This window comes from Bos grunniens, chromosome 7 (assembly GCF_055505025.1).
Source record: "Bos grunniens cultivar Pamir isolate PY7600 chromosome 7, Bosgru_T2T1.0, whole genome shotgun sequence".
In the NCBI taxonomy this organism is placed as follows: domain Eukaryota; kingdom Metazoa; phylum Chordata; class Mammalia; order Artiodactyla; family Bovidae; genus Bos; species Bos grunniens.
The window spans coordinates 52,431,821-52,450,506 of NC_141171.1; the positions used below are offsets into that span (position 1 = coordinate 52,431,821).

Sequence of the window (18,686 nt, forward strand, 5' to 3'; positions counted from 1 at the left end):
GCTGTGTTGGGTCTTTGTTGCTGTGCGTGGACTTTCTCTTGTTGCAGCAGCTTCTCTTGTTGTGGAGCACAGGCTCTAGGGCACTTGGGCTTCAGGAGTTGTGGCGAATGGGCTTAGTTGCCCCAGGGCATGTGGAATCTTCCCAGACCAGGGATAGAACCTATGTCGCCTGCATTGGCAGATGGATTCTTTACTACTGGACCACCAGAGAAGTCTGATAAGATTTTTATTAAGAAATAAAGCCCTTTAATTCTCAGTGGTTCTAGTGTTTTAGATTATGATGTGGTAATTAAATATTGCTGTTTAATGGCCCTACAAGGGATTCTTTAATGTTTTCATTTTAAAAATTGTAAAGGTCATGGAATAATCATATTTCCCCACATTGTTTACTAAGGTCACTTGTTACACAGTTTCAGCTTACATGGTCATTTTTACAGTCCTGCACTGCCTTGCAGAGTGAGAGCTGATTGTATGTACTCTTTTGAACTTTGCTTTAAAATTTCTTTAAAGTCAATTTCATTGCAGTATTATATATATGTGTGTGTGTGTGTGTGTGTGTATAATGTACCTTTTACAATTATACAGCCAAGGTGGATTTTGACAGATAGTTACACCTGTGTGACCACTGCTATAATCAAAATATAGAACATTTCTATAACATTAGAAAGTTCCTTCATGCTCCTTCAAAATCAGATCCTCACATCCCCGGCTCCAGGCCAATACTGATCTGCTTCCTGTCACTGCAATCCAGAATTTTATCTAAATGGAATCCTACAACTTGTACTCATTTGTATCTGCCTTCTTTTGCTCAACATATTTTTGGAATTCATTCATATTGTTGCATGTACCAGTAGCTTGTTCGTTTTTATTGCTGAGCAGTATTGTGTTATGTAGGCTTCCCTGATGGCTCAGTGGTAAAGAATTTCCCTGCCAATGCAGGAGATGTGGGTTTGATCCCTGGATGGGAAAGATCACCTGGAGAAAGGGATGGCACCCACTTCCGTATTCTTGCCTGGAAAATTCCATGGACAGAGGAGCATGATGAGCTAGCATCTGGGAGGTTGCAGAGTCAGACACGACTGAGCATGCACACATATGCATGTTGTATTATGTAAATATCACAATTTGTGTATCCACTCACCTGTTGATGGACATTTGGGTGGTTCTCAGTTAGGTGGTGTTCTGGATTAAGGTTATATGAACATTTATTGTACAAGTCTTTTTGTATGTGGCACAGAGGTCTTCCCAGGTGGCACAGAGGTAAAGAATCTGCCTGCCAGTGTAGAAGACACAAGAAACACAGGTTTGATCCTTGGATCAGGAAGATCCCCTGGAATAGGAAATGGCAACCCATTCCAGTGTTCTTGCCTGGAAAATTCCATGGACAGAAGAGCCTGACAGGCTACAGTCCATGGGGTTGCAAAGAGTCAGACATGGCTAAGCATAGCACAGCAACCTCTTTTCGCAGGCCTTATTTTGTAAAAAAAAATATATATATATATATATGTGTGTGTGTGTGTGTGTTATTTCTTGGATAAATAACTAAAAGCATGATTGCTGGGTCATATAATACAGAAGGTTTATATTTAGCTTTAGAAGTTTAGAAACTGGGTTTCAAAGCAGTGATATCACTTTACATTCACATCAGAAGTGTAAGAGAGTTCCACATGCTTCATATCGTCACCGATGCTTCCTATTGCCAGACTTTTAAATTTTAGCCACTGTAGTGGGTGTGTAGTACTCTATCATTGTGACTTTGTTTTCCTGTTGAATAAAGATAGTGAACATCTTTTCATGTGTTTATTAGCTATTTTTCCTTTTTTAAAAGATAAGTTAATTTTTGGTTGTGCTGGGTCTTTGTTGCTGTGCCCGCACTTTCTCTCCTTGTAGAGAGTGGACGCTACTCCAGCTGCAGTGTGGGCTTCTCCTTGCAGTGGATTCTCTGGTTGCAGAGCACGGGCTCTTGGTCTCACAGGCTTCAGTAGTTGCAGCATGTGGGCTCTGTGGTTGCGGCTTGGTGGCTCTAGGTTGAGGGGGCTTCAGTAGTTGCAGGGGTTCATCAGTCGTGGCTCGCAGACCCTAGAGCATGCGGGCTTCAATCGTTGAGACACATGGGCTCTAAAGCTTGAGCTCAGTAGTTGTGGCACACGGGCTTAGTTGCTGCACGGTATGTAGAATCCTCCCAGAACAGGGATCGAACCCGTGTCTCCCGCATTAGCAGGTGGACTCCCACCCACTGTGCCACCAGGGAAGTCCCTTTATTAGCTATTTGCATGTTTTCTTCTTGAAGACTGGATCTTTTGTTCATCACTATCTGAGTTGTCTTCTTAAAATTGAGTTATGAAAGTTTTCAAAAATATATTCTGTATCTGAGTTTTTTAGCACATGTTTTGTGGTTATTGTGACTTGTCTTAAAGGCTGACTTTTCATTTTCTTAGTATCTTTTGAAGAGTCAAAGTTATAATTTTGATAAAACCCAGTTTATCAATTTCTTTCTTTTATAATTGTATTACTTATGTTCTGTTTAAGAAGTCTTTGGCTGTTGAAAGTTCTTATCATTTTCTCCTGTATTTTCCTCCAGAAATTTTATAGTTTTATCATTTATAGTTTGGTCTACAATTCATTTCATGTTTATGCTTGTATATGGTGTGAAGTAAGAGTAAAGTTTCATATTTTCCCCAAGGGATAGTGAGTTGTCCCTTTGAAAACTTTTGCTGAGAACACTATCAGTTCCCCATTAAATAATCTTGGCACCTTCCTTAAAAATCATTTGACCATAGATTTCTGGAATCTCTTGTTCTAATGCATATATATTTGTAGCATTGTAATAAAGCCTTGAAATCAGGTAGTATTGTCCAATTTTGTTTTCCTTTTCAAAATTGTTTTTGCTATTCTAGATATTTTAATTTTATATAATAAATTTTGTTATCATCCTGTCACTTTAAAAAAAAAGCTTCTGGATTTTGATTAGGGTTTCATTGAATCTATAGCTTCAATTTGGGAAAAAGTAGCTATTAAATTTTTCAATCCATGAACATGAAATGTCTCTTAAGAATTCTTTCGTATTTCTAAGCAGTATTTTGTGTTTTTCAGTGTGCAGATCATCTTATGTTCTGTTTTTTTTATTGAATTATAGATGATTTATAATGTTGTGCCAATCTCTGCTATACAGGAAAGTGGCTGTTATACACACATATGCATTCTTTTTTATACTCTTTTGGGATAAACCATAATGGAAATTGGATATAGTTTCCTGTACTACACAGTAGGACCTTGTTTATCTATTTTAAATGTAATAGTTTGCACCTACCAATTGCAAACTCCTAATCCATCCCTCTCCCTCCTCCCATCCCCCTTGGCAACCACAAGTCTGATCTCTATGTCTGTGAGTCTGTTTCTGTTTTGTAGATAGGTTCATTTGTGCCATATTTTAGGTTCCACATAGAAGTGATATCATATGATATCATCCTTCTGACTTACTTCACTTAGTATGCTAATCTCTAGTTGCATTCATGTTGCTGAAAATGGTATTATTTCTTTTTATGGCTGAGTAGTATTCCATTGTATATATTTACCACATCTTTATCCATTCATCTATCAGTACATATTTAGGTTATTTCCATGTTTTGGCTGTTGTGAATAGTGCTGCTATGAATATAAGGATACATGTGTCATTTTAAATGGTGGTATTTCCCTGGTGGCTCAGATGCTAAAGAATCTGCCTGTAATGTGGGAGATCTGGGTTTGATCCCTGGGTTGGAAAGATCTCGTAAAGAAAGAAATGGCAATCCACTCCAGTATTCTTGCCTGGAGAATTCCATGGATAAAGGAGCCTGGTGGGCTGTAGTCCATGGCGGTCACAGAGAGTCCAACACGACTGTGCAACTTTCACTTTGTCTGGATATATGCTGATGGGTGGGATTGCTGGATCATATGGTAATTCTATTTTTAGTTCTCTGAGAAACATCAATACTGTTTTCCATAGTGGCTGCACCAAGTTACATTCCTACCAACAGTATAGGAGGGTTCCCTTTTCTCCTCACCCTCTCCAGCATGTGTTATATGTAGACTTTTAAATGATGGCCGTTCCGACTGGTGTGATGTGTGGTACCTTATTTGTAGTTTTGATTTGCATTTCTCTATTAGTCACATTGAGCATCTTTTCACGTGCCTACTGACCATCTGTATATCTTCTTTGAAGAAATGTCTATTTTTTTTCATTGGGGTTTCTGTTTTTTGTTGTTAAGTTGTATGAGCTGTTTGTACATTTTGGCAATTAAGCGCTTGTCAATTGTATCATTTGCAAGTATCTTCTCCCATTCCATAGGTTTTTTTTTTTTTTTTTTATGGTTTCCCTTGCTATGCAAAAGCGTTTAAGTTTGATTAAGTCCCATTTGTTTATTGTTGTTTTGGAAGACAGACCTAAGAAAACATTGGTATGATTTATGTCAGAGAATGCCTATGCTCTTTTCTAGTTTTATGGTGTCATGTCTTATGTTTAAGTCTTTAAGTCACTTTAAGTTTATTTTTGTGCCTGATGTGAGGGTGTGTTCTAACTTCATTGATTTTACATGCAGTTTTCCAACTTTCCCGGTACCACTTGCTAAAGAGACTGTCTTTTTTCCTGTTTTATATTCTTGCCTCCTTTGTTGAAAACTGTATATGTGTGTGTTTATTTCTGGTCTCTCTTTTCTGTTCCACATGTCTATTTTTGTACCAATACCACATTCTTTTGATTACTGTAACTTTGTAGTATGGTCTGAAGTTGAGGAAGGTCATGCCTCCTGCTTTGTTTTTACCTCAGGTCTGCTTTGGCAGTTCTGGGTCTTTTATGGTTCCATTTAGGTTTGGGATTATTTTTTCTAGTTCTGTGGAAAATGTCATGGATAAGTTGATAGGGGTCACATTAAATCGGTAGACTGATTTGGAGAGTATTGCCATTTTAACAATATTAATTATGCCAATCTAAGAGAATGGGTTGTCTTTCCATTTCTTTGAATCCTTTTTAATTTCCTTTATTAATGTTTTATAGTTCTCAGTGTTTAAGTCTTTTGCTTCCTTGGTCGCATTTATTCCTAGGTTTTATTTTTGGTATTCTAAAAAGTTTTTTTTTACATTCCTTATCCGGTATTTCATCATTAGTGTAAAGAAATGCAGCTGATTTCTGAATGTCAATCATCATCTTATGTTTTGATAAATTCATTGCTTAGCATTTAATGTTTTCTGTAAATGGCATTTTAAAATTTCATTTTCTAATTAATAATTGCTGTATACAGAATTATAGTTAATTTTTGTGTATTGACCTTCTGTCCTGAGTGCTCAATAAGTGGCCTAATTAGATCTACAATTTTTTTGGTAGATTCTTTAGGTTTCTCTGCATATACAATATGTTTTCTGCAAATAAAGACAAAGCGAGGATGTCTACTTGTACTTGCTCTATTGCATTGATTAATACTTTGAGGACAAAATTAAATATAAATGGTGGGAGTGGAAATCCTTGTTTTGGTTCTGATCTTTTCTGAGGAAAAGCATTTACTCTTTCCTCATTATAACTCCATGAACCTAGATTGAGGAAGTTCCCTCTATTTCTAGTTTGTTGAGAGTTTATCATTGAGTGTTAAATTTTTGTCAAATTTTTTCATCTGTTGAACTGATCATATAACTTTTCTATTTAACTCTGTTTAATATTGATTTTGAATGTTTAATATTGTTTTAATATGTTTAATCATATATCAATTGAATGCATTAATATTAATAAAATATAAATATATTAATCACATATTGATTTTGAATGTTTAATCAACTTTGCAGTTTTAGAATATACTCAACTTGGTCATCATAGTCTAGTCTTTTCTTGATTGCTGGACTCAATATAGTAATACTATGTATATTTTTTCATGAATGTTTATGAAATATACTGATCTGTAGTTTACTCATAATTTCTTTGTCTGATTTTTTTAGGGTAACAATTTTTGGTTTCATTGATTTTTTATTCTTTATATGTTCATTTCATTAATTTCTACTCATCTTTATTATTTCCTATTTTTTATTTAGTTTAACTGCTTAAGGTTGTAGCTAGAATCATTGGCTTTTCTTTTTTAAAAAATATAAGTATTTAAATAAATTTTCTCTGATCTTTAGCTGCAGCCTACTGATTTTGGATTTGACATTTCCATTATAGTTCAGTTCATAATATTTTATAATACATCCTGCAGTTTCTTATTTGACCCATGATTTATTTAAAAGTGTGTGGTTTAATTTCCAAGTATTTTGCTGCTGCTGCTGCTAAGTTGCTTCAGTCGCGTCCGACTCTTTGCGACCCCATGGACTGCAGCCTACCAGGCTCCTCTGTCCATGGGATTTTCCAGGCAAGAGTACTGGAGTGGGTTGCCATTGCCTTCTCCGTCCAAGTATTTTAGGATTGCCCAAATAACTTTTCATCATCAATTTATTCTATGTTGATTGATCTTCCTTGAACACCTGAAAACAGTGTGTATTCTGCTGTTAGTTATCTGGGTCAAATTGGTTGATTGTGTCATTCAGGCCTTCTGTATCTTTACTGATTTTTGTGTACTCTATCACTGACAGAGGAGAGATGAAATCTCTAACTAAAAATATAGATTTCTCTTTCTCTGTTCAAGTATATCAGTTTTGATTCATTTGTTGTTTCATCTATTAAGCTGTATTATTTGGTACATATACTTTTCTTAACATTTTATTTATTTATTGGACATGCAGCATGTGGGATCTTAGTTCCCCAACCAGGGATTGAACCCATGCCACCTCCATTGGAAGCTCAGAGTCTTAACCACTGGACCACCAGGGAAGTCCCAAGTACATGTACTTTTAAAAGCTTTTATTTAAAAATCATTATAGACTCACAGGAAGTTGCAAAGACAGTACAGAGGTCCCAAGTATTCATCACCCAGCTTCCTCTAATAGTATCTTTCTTTTTAGTTTATCAAAGCCAGGAAATTAACATTGCTATAATCTACAGACCTTATTCAAATTTCAGCAATTTTTACATGTACTCATTTGTGTATGTATACGTATAGTTCTATGCAAATTTATCATCTGCATGCATTTATGTAACTACCACCACAATCAAATACAGAATTATTCCATCACTGCAAAGAACTGCCTCATATTGCCCTAACCCCCAGTGACAACCAATCAGTTTACCATTCCTATAATTTTGTCATTCTATATATACCATTATATAAATGGTAGCATATACTATGTAACATTTTGAGATTAACTTTTTTTTTTTACTCAACATAATGCTCTTAAGATCTTTCAGTGTTGTTGCAGGTATCAAAATCAATGTTTCTTTTTACTGCTGAGTAATATCCCATTAGGGATAAACCACAGTTAACTTTGCCTCTTGGAAGACATCTAGGTTGTTTCCAATTGGGGGTTATTACAAATAAAGCTGCTATGAACATTGTGTACAAGTTTTTGTGATATGTTGTATTTCTGTAGCTTATATGCCCAGAAGTGCAATTGCTGTATCAAATGGTAAGCCTATGGTTAGTTTCCAGAGGATTTGACCATTAGAGTCCCAACAGCAATTTATAAGAGATCCAGGTTTCCCCGTATTTTTTACCAGCATTTGATATTGTCACTGTTTTTCTATTTTATCTGTTTTAATAAGTGTATGATATTTCTTGGTTTTAATTTCTGTATTGGCTAATAATAATCTTTTCATATGCATATTTGCCATCAATTTAGTGAGAAGCCTGTTTTTGTGTTTTGCCAATTTTCTATTTGGATATTTTTATTACTGTTAAATTTTGAGAATTATTTTTGTATTCTAGATATGAACTTTTGTCAGATACATGATTTGGAAATAGTGTCTTCCAGCCTATAGCTTATTTTTTCATCTTCTTCCTAGTCTCTTCCTAAAGCAAAAGTTTGAAATTTTAATGATGTGCAATTTATCTTATGGATCATGCTTTTGGTGTCATATCTAAGAACTGTTCACATACCCTAAGTCCTGAAGATTTTTTTCTCCTATGTTTTCCTCTAACATAGGCATTTAGGTATTTATACAAGAAATGAAAAACATATTCTGTCTTTTAGATTGAAAATCCATTCTTTTCTTTTTTCGGTCAAGCTATGTGGTTTCTGGGATCTTAGTTCCCCAAACAGGGATGGAACCCATACCCGCTTCAGTGGAAGCATGGAATCCTAACCCCTGGACCACCAGGGAATTGCTGAGAGTCAGTTTTTTAAACTATGCATGACCATTGGTCTCAGTACCATTTGTTGAAAAGACTACATTGAATCGCATGCGCCTTTGTCAAAGAACACTTGACCTTGGGACTTTTCTGGGATCCAGTGCTTTCACCACTGTGGCCTAGGTTCAATCCCTGGTCAGGAACTAAGATCTCACAAGCCTCGGAGCCAAAACAAAAACAAACCACTTGGCCAAACAAAGTTGAAGGGAGGGGTATGCTGGGATTTAAGAAAGATGTCTTTTATTCCTCAGGAAATGGAAGAATGAAAGAGTTGGTAGGAACCATGTTAAGACCACAGAGGAGGCAGGCAGCCTTAGTGTGAAGTTACACCATGAAGAATACCACTGTATGTTAAATAGAGGAAGGAAAGAAATTGGTCTTTGTGACGTATTTATGCCTCTGGATCAAACTAATCATGACACCTACTTACTCCTGGACTTGAGTTATGTGAGCCAATAAATCTTTATGGCTTAAAAAGAAAAATTGGCCTTACTTTTGTAGGTCTGTTTCTCAGTTCTCTATTTCGTTTCATTGAACTGTGTGTCTTGATTACTGTGACTATTTTATAAGTCTTAAAGTGGGTTAGATTAATTTCTCCAACTTCTTTTTCAAGATTGTTTTAGCTATTCTAGGGCCTGTGCCTTTACATATAATTTTGGGATGTGCTTGTCTATGTTACAAAAAACATTTGCTTGTATTTTGATAGGAGTCACAACTTAAAGTGGGGGGAACTGACATCTTTACTGAGTCTTCCAGTCCATAAATACTGTGTGTCTTTCTCTCCATTTGTTTACTCTGATTTCTTTCATCAGTGTTTTTTTTTTTTTCCTCAAATTAAGAGTTTTTATTGTCTCTTTAAAACATCACAACTGAGTCCATAGAACCATCTATCTTGTTGTTTCTGCAGCAGGATCACTGAGATCTTATTCATCAGCCTGCTGAACTGTTCCTTTTTCAGAAACATAGATACCATCCAAAAATTTTCTGATATCCTTGTTTTTAACTGTGGTGGCTTGCTGAATCAAAGCAGCTGAATTTGACACAAGTTCAATGTCATTTCCTTCAAGAATCAACTCATCTTTCTGGGCTTGAGATACTGAACCGGCAACCCCTGGCCTCATTCGAACCCTGCGTATGTATTTTTCACCCAAAAAATTTCGGATTTCCACAAGAGAACCATTCTCTTGAATAACAACGTTGATGGGGAAGTGGGCATACACTGACCTCATCTTGTAACGGAAACCCAGTGTAACACCCTTGATCATGTTCTGTACGTGACTACAGATTGTGCGAACAGTGGCCAGTTCCTTTCTGTTTCCCCACCATTTGTCAACACGGAGCCTCTTCTTTTTCTTTCCAAGGAGACTGAGTTCTACATTGATGTGATTGAAGTCCCTCCGCAGGGTGCCTCTGGGGCCCTTCACAATAACTGTCCGTCCCTTCAAGTTAATGTCGACATTTTCTGGGATGTCGACAGTCTGGTTGCTGAGAATGGTCTTCGTTCTCGCAGTAGATGCGGCAAAGAGCTCATCAGTGTTTAAAAAGTTTCAGCCTACAAGTTCTGTGCATATTCTGTTAGTTATTCCTAAGAATTTTACTTTTTGAATAGTTGTTAACTGGTGTCAGGTTTTTAATTTCAGTTCCACGTGTTCAATGATAGTATATAGAAATAGAATACATTTTTATATGTTGATCTTGTATCCTACAGCCTTGCTGAAGTCACTTTCTGGTTCTAGGAGTTTTCTTGTAGATTCTTTGGAATTTTCCTATGTAGACAATCATATTATCTGCAAGAAGCACAGTATTACTTCTTTGTTTCCATCTGTATGTCTTTTCTTTCTTTTTCTAGCCTACTGCACTGTCTATCTAGAACTTCTAGTATGTTAAAAAATAATGACAGACATCTTTGTCTTACCGGGGGGAATTTTGCCTTTTAAGTATAGTATTTGTTTTAGGTTTGTGTGGTTGCTCTTTATTACTCTAGGAAGAGCTCCCCTATTCCTTGCTTTCTTGGGGTGTTTTTTCCCATAAACGGGTATTAAATTTTGTCACATGCTTTTTCTGCATCAGTGTGTATGATCATGTGGTTTTTCTTCTTTGGCCTATTGATAAAGTGAATTATATTAACTCAAATATTGACTCAGCCTTGCATCCCTGAAATAAACTCCACTTGGTCATGAAGTGTAGTTCTTTTGACATATTGCTGAATTCTATTTGCTAATAATTTTTAAAGAGTTTTTGTACCTGTATTCATGAGGAGTATTGTTTTGTAGTTTTCTCTTTTTGTGCTTTCTTTGTTTGCTTTTGATATCAGGGTAATAGTTACTTCATTAAAGGAAATGGAGAGTGTTTTCTGTTTTCTCAGAGACTGGGCAGAATTCATGTCCACTCTTCTTTAAAAATTTGGTAGAATTTTAGTGTGGGTTACTTAAAGTGACTCAGACTTCATGCAAATGAGAGAAGAGTTTTCATTGAAATACTTGGATTTCAGGGTCTGGATGGTTAGGAAATTAGGGAAAATCATATGCAGACCTCATAGCATGCTCAAGTGTGCCTGCTTTGAGCAGAGATTTGGTTTGTGTGTGTGTGTGTGGCTAAGAGGAAAACAGAAAAGTCAGACAATATGCCCATTAAACTATTACATCTATTGTATATTGATTATATGGTTTTCCTCATACTTGGAGAGAAACTGCTAAAGACCTGTTTTTCCCCAACTTCTAGTTATCATTCTTGTCCATAAGTGTCATTTCTGATGTCAATGACTTCAAAAGGTCATTTATTTTATCTGAATGAAAATAGTGGCATTAAGATTGTGGAAATTATGTAAAACCTGAAATAGAGTCTAATAGCAGCTGAGGATTGTAAAGCACCTTGACGTAATTACTCATGCGAGACAAACCTCTTATTTTCTGTTTAGCTGTGCATATTTAAAGGGTTGAAAATCATTTCTTTGACTATATTTTTTCACATAACTTTAGCATTTTCTAGATAATAACCATGACTGGATATTTCAGTTGAACAAAAGCAGTTGTAATCTGCCTTTTGTTTTTTAAGATCACTGGAAACTTGAATTTGATAAAAAATTTTATAATTTTGTGCTACTTGAAGTTTCTAAAATTATGTTGTATGAAACATGTATTGTGTAAATACTTGATGCTATGTTCATGAAATGATGCTTCTGAAATCAAAGCTTCTCTTACAACATGAAGTATCAGTGTGTATACTCAGATATATAAATGGTTGCCTCCATAGATTGTCTACTTTTTAAAACTGGAAGTACAGAATTTTCTTCTGGAGCCTATTATACAGAGTGAAGTAAGCCAGAAAGAAAAACACCAATACAGTATACTAACACATATATATGGAATTTAGAAAGATGGTAACAATAACCCTGTATACGAGACAGCAAAAGAGACACTGATGTATAGAACAGTCTTTTGGACTCTGTGGGAGAGGGAGAGGGTAGGATGATTTGGGAGAATGGCATTGAAACATGTATAATATTATATATGAAACGAGTCACCAGTCCAGGTTCGATGCACGATACTGGATGCTTGGGGCTGGTGCACTGGGACGACCCAGAGGGATGGTATGGGGAGGGAGGAGGGAGGAGGGTTCAGGATGGGGAACATGTGTATACCTGTGGCAGATTGATGTTGATATATGGCAAAACCAATACAATATTGTAAAGTTAAAAAATAAAAAAATAAATAAAATTAGAAAAAAACCCCCAAATTGTGTGTTCTTCAAAGTTGTAGCTGGAGAAAGTATGCTGTTGGAGAATCAGTTAGTGTGGGACAAGTTGATTAAAGAGCGTCGATACTGCAACATGACTTTGTGCCAAGACTGAGCAATTTTGTTGCATTCCTCCAAATGGGGTCAGAGCTCTACTTCTTGTTTAATTAGACTCCAAAACAAGGTCTAAAAATTGAATGCAGTTGGAGATTGCCCCAAAATCTAGTACATACTGTATTATACCACTTATACGTTGATTGCCTTTTCTCAATTGCTTCAAACATAACACTGTCAGTTGAGCTTGAATCAGACTTGAATGAATTAATTACTGTTGAAAAAAGATGCCCTGTGGAATTGTCTCTTTTTGATTAAAGCCTCATTTGACTTAAGTGGTGAAAGCTTTTTTATTTTTGTTTCAAATGCTACCTATAGTTGTTATCAGCACTTGTATTCTGCAGCTTGCTTTCCTAGGATTGGGAATTTGGGACTTGATGTGTAGTGAATCAGTAAGGGTACATTTTGCTTATTGGTATGCTGTGATCCAAGGGAATCTGAAATGTCTTACCAAAATAAAGATAAAATTAAAAAAAAAATTTGGTAGAATTCTCCAGTACAACCATCTGGGCCTAGAGATTTCTTTTGGGGAATTTTAAGCTCTGAATTCAGTTTCTCTACTAGCTATAGAACTATTTAAATAATCCAACATGCTGTGATTTATAGGGTCGCAAAGAGTTGGACATAACTGAGCGACTGAACTGAACTGATATTATACTGGGTAGCTTGTGGCATCTTTTAGTTTTGAGTAATTGGTCCATCTCATCCAGATTGTCAAGTTTATGTGTAAACAGTTGTTCGTAATATCCCCTTATTTTCTTTTTAATGTCTGTGAGGTCTGTAGTGATACCCATTGTTTCATTGTGGATATTGGTCTTGCTAGAGTTTGTCAGTTTTGTTTACCAATTTTATTGATTTTCAAATAACCAGCTTTTTGTGCCATCAAATTTCTCAATTTTTCTATTTTCAGTTCTATTGATGTATATTTTTCTTTTAAAACAGTTCTATTGAGATATAATTTACATATCATAAACCTCACTCATTTTGAGGGTGACAAGTTAGACCAGTTTTAGTACTTTGTACTGCTGTACAGCCATCTGCACTATCCAGTTTGAGAACATTTCCCTTGTGTCTGTTGGCAGTGAATTCTCACTCCCACACTGCACGCACTATGTGGCATGTGGGATCTTAGTTCCTCAACCAGGGATTGAACCTGTGCTCCCTGCAGTAGAAGTGCAGAGTCTTGACTGCTGGACTGACAAAAGAAGTCTCAAAATATGTAGTTTTTTGTGTGTGTTGGCTTTTTTCACTTGGCATAATATTTTTGAGGTCCATCCATATTGTAGTATGTATCAACACTTTATTCCTTTTATTGTGAATAGTATTTCATTGTATGGATATACCACATTCTGTTCATCCATTTATCCATTGATGGATATTTGAGTTGATTCCAGTTTGGGGCTATTGTGAAAAATGTTGCTGTGAACATCTGCTACAAAGCTTTGTATGAATACATGTTTTAATTGATCTTGGATACGTACCTTGGAGTTCAATTTGATTGATTTTTGCTATTGAATTTAGTATTTTTCGCTTTGTTTGCTTTGTGTTTATTTAGCTCTTTTTCTCATTTCTTGACCTGAGATTATAGGTTATTGATTTGAGAATTTTTATCTTTATTTTAGTGCTGTATAGTTCCCTCTCAGCAATGCTTTAGTTGCACCCTATAAATTCTGATATGTTGTATTTTCATTTTCATTCAGTCAGTAAATTTTTAAATTTTATTTGAGACTTACTCTTTAACCCATGGATTATTCAGAACTGTGTTTTACATCCAAATGTCTGATTTTCCTATTGACTTTCTGTTACTGAATTTTAGTTTAATTCCAGGGTGTTCAAAGCATATATTATGAGTGATTTCAAATCTTTTTAAATTGTTGAGCTTTGTTTTAAGGTCCTGGATATGATCAGAATGTTCCATGGGTACTTGAATAGAATATGTATTCTGTTTTAGAGTGGAATGTTCTGTTAGTGTCGATTAGACTCTGTTAGTTGATGATGTTATTCACTTTTTCAATATCCTAGTTAGTAATCCTAACAATTATTGAAAAAGAACTTTATCAATTGTTTACCTATATGTTCTTGTTAGCAGTTCCATCAGTTGTCAAATTGTTGAAGTCTCTACATATATTTTGGTGAATTTGTCTATTTTACCTTTCAGTTACAAGTTTCTGCTTCATGTGTTTTGAAGTTCTTTGGTTTGGTACATACACATTTAGGGTGGCTGTGTCTTCTTGGTGGACTGATCCTCTTATTATGTAATGGCTGTCTTTGTCCCTTTTAATTTTCTCTGGGTAGATAGACAAATGAGATTTTAAAATTTTCTTGATACTTGATACATTGTCCTTTTTGTCATTTTGAAATGTCTCAGTTTATCTCTGTTAACACACACTGTTTTAAGGTCTACTTTTTTCTCATAGCCACTCAAGTTTTCTTATAGTTAGCATTGCATAGTATATCTTTTTCCATTCTTTTTATATAAAGTGTTTTTTCTGTAGAAGGACATAGTGAGCTTTTTTTATCCATCACTGATCTTTAGTTGGTATGTTAAGATTAGTTCCATTTAATGTAATAAGATTAGTTTCATTTAATGTAATATTGATATGATTATGTCTGTCATTGTGGTCTTTATTTTCTCCTCTATTTATTGTTTTTTTTCCTTATGAAACTTTAAAAAACTTTTATATTGGATTACAGTTGATTTTCCCTGTTGTATTAGTTTCGGGTAGTACAGCTGATTCAGTTATACATATATCCATTCTTTTTCAGATTCTTTCCCCCTGTAGGTTATTAAAGAATTTTTAGTAGATTTTCCTGTGCTATATGGTACAACCTTGTTGATTATCTCTTTTATATATAGTACTGTGTATATGTCAATCCCAACTCCTGATTCATCCCTCCCACGTTTCCCTTTTGGTAATCCTAAACTTGTTTTTGAACTCTGTGAGTCTGTTTCTGTTTTGAATGTAAGTTCATCTGTATCATTTTTTTTTAGATTCCACATATAAATTATATGATATTTATCTTTTTCAGATTTACCTTAGTACGATAATCTCTAGGTCCATCCATGTTGCTGCAAATGGCATTATTTAATTTTTTATGACTCATATTCCATACCACATCTTCCTTATGCATTCTTCCACCAGTGGACCTTGAGGTTGTTTCTATGTCCTGGTTATTGTAAATAGTGCTGCAGTGAACATTAGGGTACATGTATCCATGGGTTTTGATATAGCGGTCTGTGTGTATTTATAGACACACACACACACGAGATTGTTTTAAGTTGCTGGTCTCTTAATTTCAAATGCATTTCTAATATCCTGCATTTATCCTCTCCTTTTCTCATGATTGCTTTTTTTTTTCATCCTTCAACATTATTTCTTCAAATATATTTTATTTCTGATTGCTGGTTTTGATAATCATATGTGTGGATGATTTCCTTCATTTCATGTATGCTTGCCTTTATCAGTAAGCTGCTTTCCCATTCTTCAATTTTCTTGTTTCTATTTGTGGCCTTTTCTTTTCCACTGAGAGAAGTGCCTTTAGCATGTGTTGTAAAGCTTATTTGCTGGTGCTAAATTCTGTCAGCTTTTGCTGTCTGTGAAGTTTTTGATTTCTCTTGTCAGGTCTGAAGAAGAGTCCTGCTGGGTGGAGTATTCTGGTTACAGTATTTTTCCTTTTTATTACTTTAAATATATCGTACCACTTCCTTCTGGCCTGCAGAGTTTCTGCTGAAAAATCAACGGATAACCTAATGGGAGTTCCCTTGTATGTTATTTGTTGGTTTTCCCTTGTTGCTTTTAATATTTTCCCCTTGTCTTTAATTTTTGTGAGTTTGATCAATATGTGTCTTGGCATGTTCCTCCTTGGGTGTATGCTGTATGGGACTCTCTGTTCTTCCTGGACTTGAGTGAGTGTCTCCTTTCCCATGTCAAGGAAGTTTTCAGCTTAGAGTCTCTTCAACTATTTTCTTGGACCCTTTGTCTCTTTTCCTTCTGAGACTCCTATAATGTGAATGTTGGTGTGTTTAATGTTATCTCAGAGGTTTCTGAGACTGTCCTCATTTCTTTTCATTGTTTTTTCTTTATTCTGTTCCATGGCAGTGATTTCTAACCATCTATCTTTCAGATCACTTATTCGTTCCTCTGCTTCATGTATTCTTCTGTTGATTCCTTCTAGTGTATTTTTTTTTTAATTTCAGTTATTGTATTGTTTATCTCATTTTGTTTGTTTTTTAGATCTTCTGATTCATGGGGTCGCAAAAAGTCGGACGCGACTGAGCGACTGAACTGAACTGAACTCTTTATTAAAAATTTCTTGTATTTTCTCAGTCTATGAGTCCATTCTTCTTCTGAGATCTTGGATCATCTTTACTGTCATTGCTCTGAATTCTTTCTCAATTAGACTGCCTATCTGTACTTCACTTAGTTCTTCTGGGGTTTTATTTTGTTCCTTCATCTGGAACATACTTCTCTGTTATCTCATTTTGTCTAACTTTCTGTGGTTGTCTTCTTTCCACAGGCTGCAGGATCATAGTTCCTCTTACTTCTGGTGTCTGCCCCATGGTGGGGGGAGGTGGGTCTTGTCTCTGTGGTGGGAAGGGCTGTGTCAGGGGGTGTGTTTAGCAGTGGCTATGAGCTCAGGAGCCTGAGCTGCTGCTGATGGGGCTGTGTTCCCCCCAGCTGGTTGTTTGGCCCGAGGCATCCCAGCACTGGAGCTTTTAGGCTGTTGGTCAGCTCTTGGTGCCAAAATAGCAACCTCTGGGGGAGTCCATGCCAATCAGTATTTCCTGGGGCCTCTGCCACCAGTGCTCTTACCCCAACAGTGAGCCAAAGCCAACCCCACCTCCCCAGGAGACCTTCTAATATCTATGGATAGGTTCCAGTATCTATGGGTAGGTCTAGCCCAGTCTTCTGTGGAGTCACTGCTTTGTGCTGGGTCCCTGTGCATGTCGTATCTGTGTGCATCCACAAGAGTGGAATCTGTTTCCCTCAGTCCTGTGAAGCCCTGCTGTCCTTCAAAACCAAATGCTCTGGAGGCTCCTCCTCCCGATCCCAGACCCTCAGACCGGGGAACCTCATGTGGAGATTAGAACTCTCACTCCTTTGGGTGATCCTCTGCAATACAGTCTTTTCTTCTTTTTTTTTTTAGTTTGTGGGTCGCCCAGCTGGCCAGTATGGGATTTCTTTTTTTTGGTAGTGTCATGCAGTTTATGGGATCTCAGTTCCTTGACTAGGGATTGAACCCAGGCCACAGAAGTGAAAGCACCAAATCCTAACCTCTAGGCCACCGAGAGGACTCCCTGTAGGATTTCTTGAAAGTGCCCCTCCTAACATTTTGTTGTGGCTTCTTTGTCTTTGGATGTAAAAACTCTTTTTTGGTAGATCCAGCCTTTTCTGTCGACGGTTGTTCAGCAGTTGTTTGTGATTTTGGTGTTTACATGAGAGAAGGTGAGTTTGAGTTCTTCCGCTCCACCATTTTGTCCAGGATTGAGGGGCTGCTTTTAGTCTGGATGCTTGCTGCTGCTTTTCTCAGTGTGTGCTGGCTGTTATCCCCTTGATGTGTGTGGCAGGTATGGCAGCCCTGTACATGTTCCTGATATAGCAGGTGGGATGGCAGTAATTGGTGCTTTTTGCCAGTTAGTTAATTCTTTCTTTGATTGTTTCCTGTCTTCTTTTATATTATTGTTTAGTATTCTGTTTTGTCTCAGACACTACTTTATTTGGTATCCTCCTTGATGTTCAAGTGTTTTTCTAAGGTTTACACTATACATCTTTAACTTATGTCAATAAATATAATAGAATTTGAGTAATATTATGCCAGTGTAACAGTATACTTCCATTTCCCTCCTTTTCTTTTATTGGTACCATTGTTGCCCTATGTTTTACTGCTGCACTATTTTGAGCCCCACACTGTTATTTTTGCTTTAAATAATTATCTTTTAAAGAAATTTAAAAATGAAAAGTCTTTAATATGCAACTTGCATTTTTATCATTTCTGTCATTGATTCCTTACACAGATCCATGTTTTCAGTGGTGTCACTTTTTCTTTTGACTAAAGAACTTCCTTTAATGTTTCCTGCAGTATAGATCTGGTTGCAGATTTTCCAGGTTTTTATTTGAAAAAAATCTTTATTTCACCTTCATTTTTGTAAAGTACTTTTGGTGGATATAGAATTCTGGGTTGCCAATTTATTTCTTTTAATACTTTAAAGATATAGTTCCTCTTTCTTCTGCCTTGCACTATTTTTGATGCAGAGTCTATTTTTGATGCAGATCTTTCTTTTGTTTGTTCTCTTTAATTTCCACTGGCTGCTTCTAAATTACTCTCTTTATCAATGGATTTCAGAAATTTGATTTTGATGAACCTTGGTGTGTTTTTCTTTATTGTGTTTTCTTTATAGTGAATTTTTTGTGGTGTATTTAATCCTACTTCTTGATTCTGTGGGTCTATAATTTCCTTTGAATTTAGGAAGTTTGGGGCTATATTCAAATACTATTTATCTGCCCCTCCCCGCCCCCACACACACATACAAAATTAGAGAACTCAGACTTCACTTATATTAGGCCACTTGATATTTTCCCACAGCATCCTGAAGGG

General features: G+C 36.1%; 1 protein-coding gene and 1 pseudogene across 20 annotated transcripts in view; one reads left to right on the plus strand and one right to left on the minus strand.

Annotated features, from left to right (window-relative positions):
- The window catches only part of LOC147369546 (protocadherin gamma-C4), a 185,828-nt gene that overhangs the window by 118,832 nt on the left and 48,310 nt on the right, over nucleotides 1–18,686 (plus strand). The gene's annotated exons all lie outside the window — the stretch shown is intronic.
- LOC147369548 (large ribosomal subunit protein uL6 pseudogene) lies at nucleotides 9,055–9,771 on the minus strand (annotated as a pseudogene).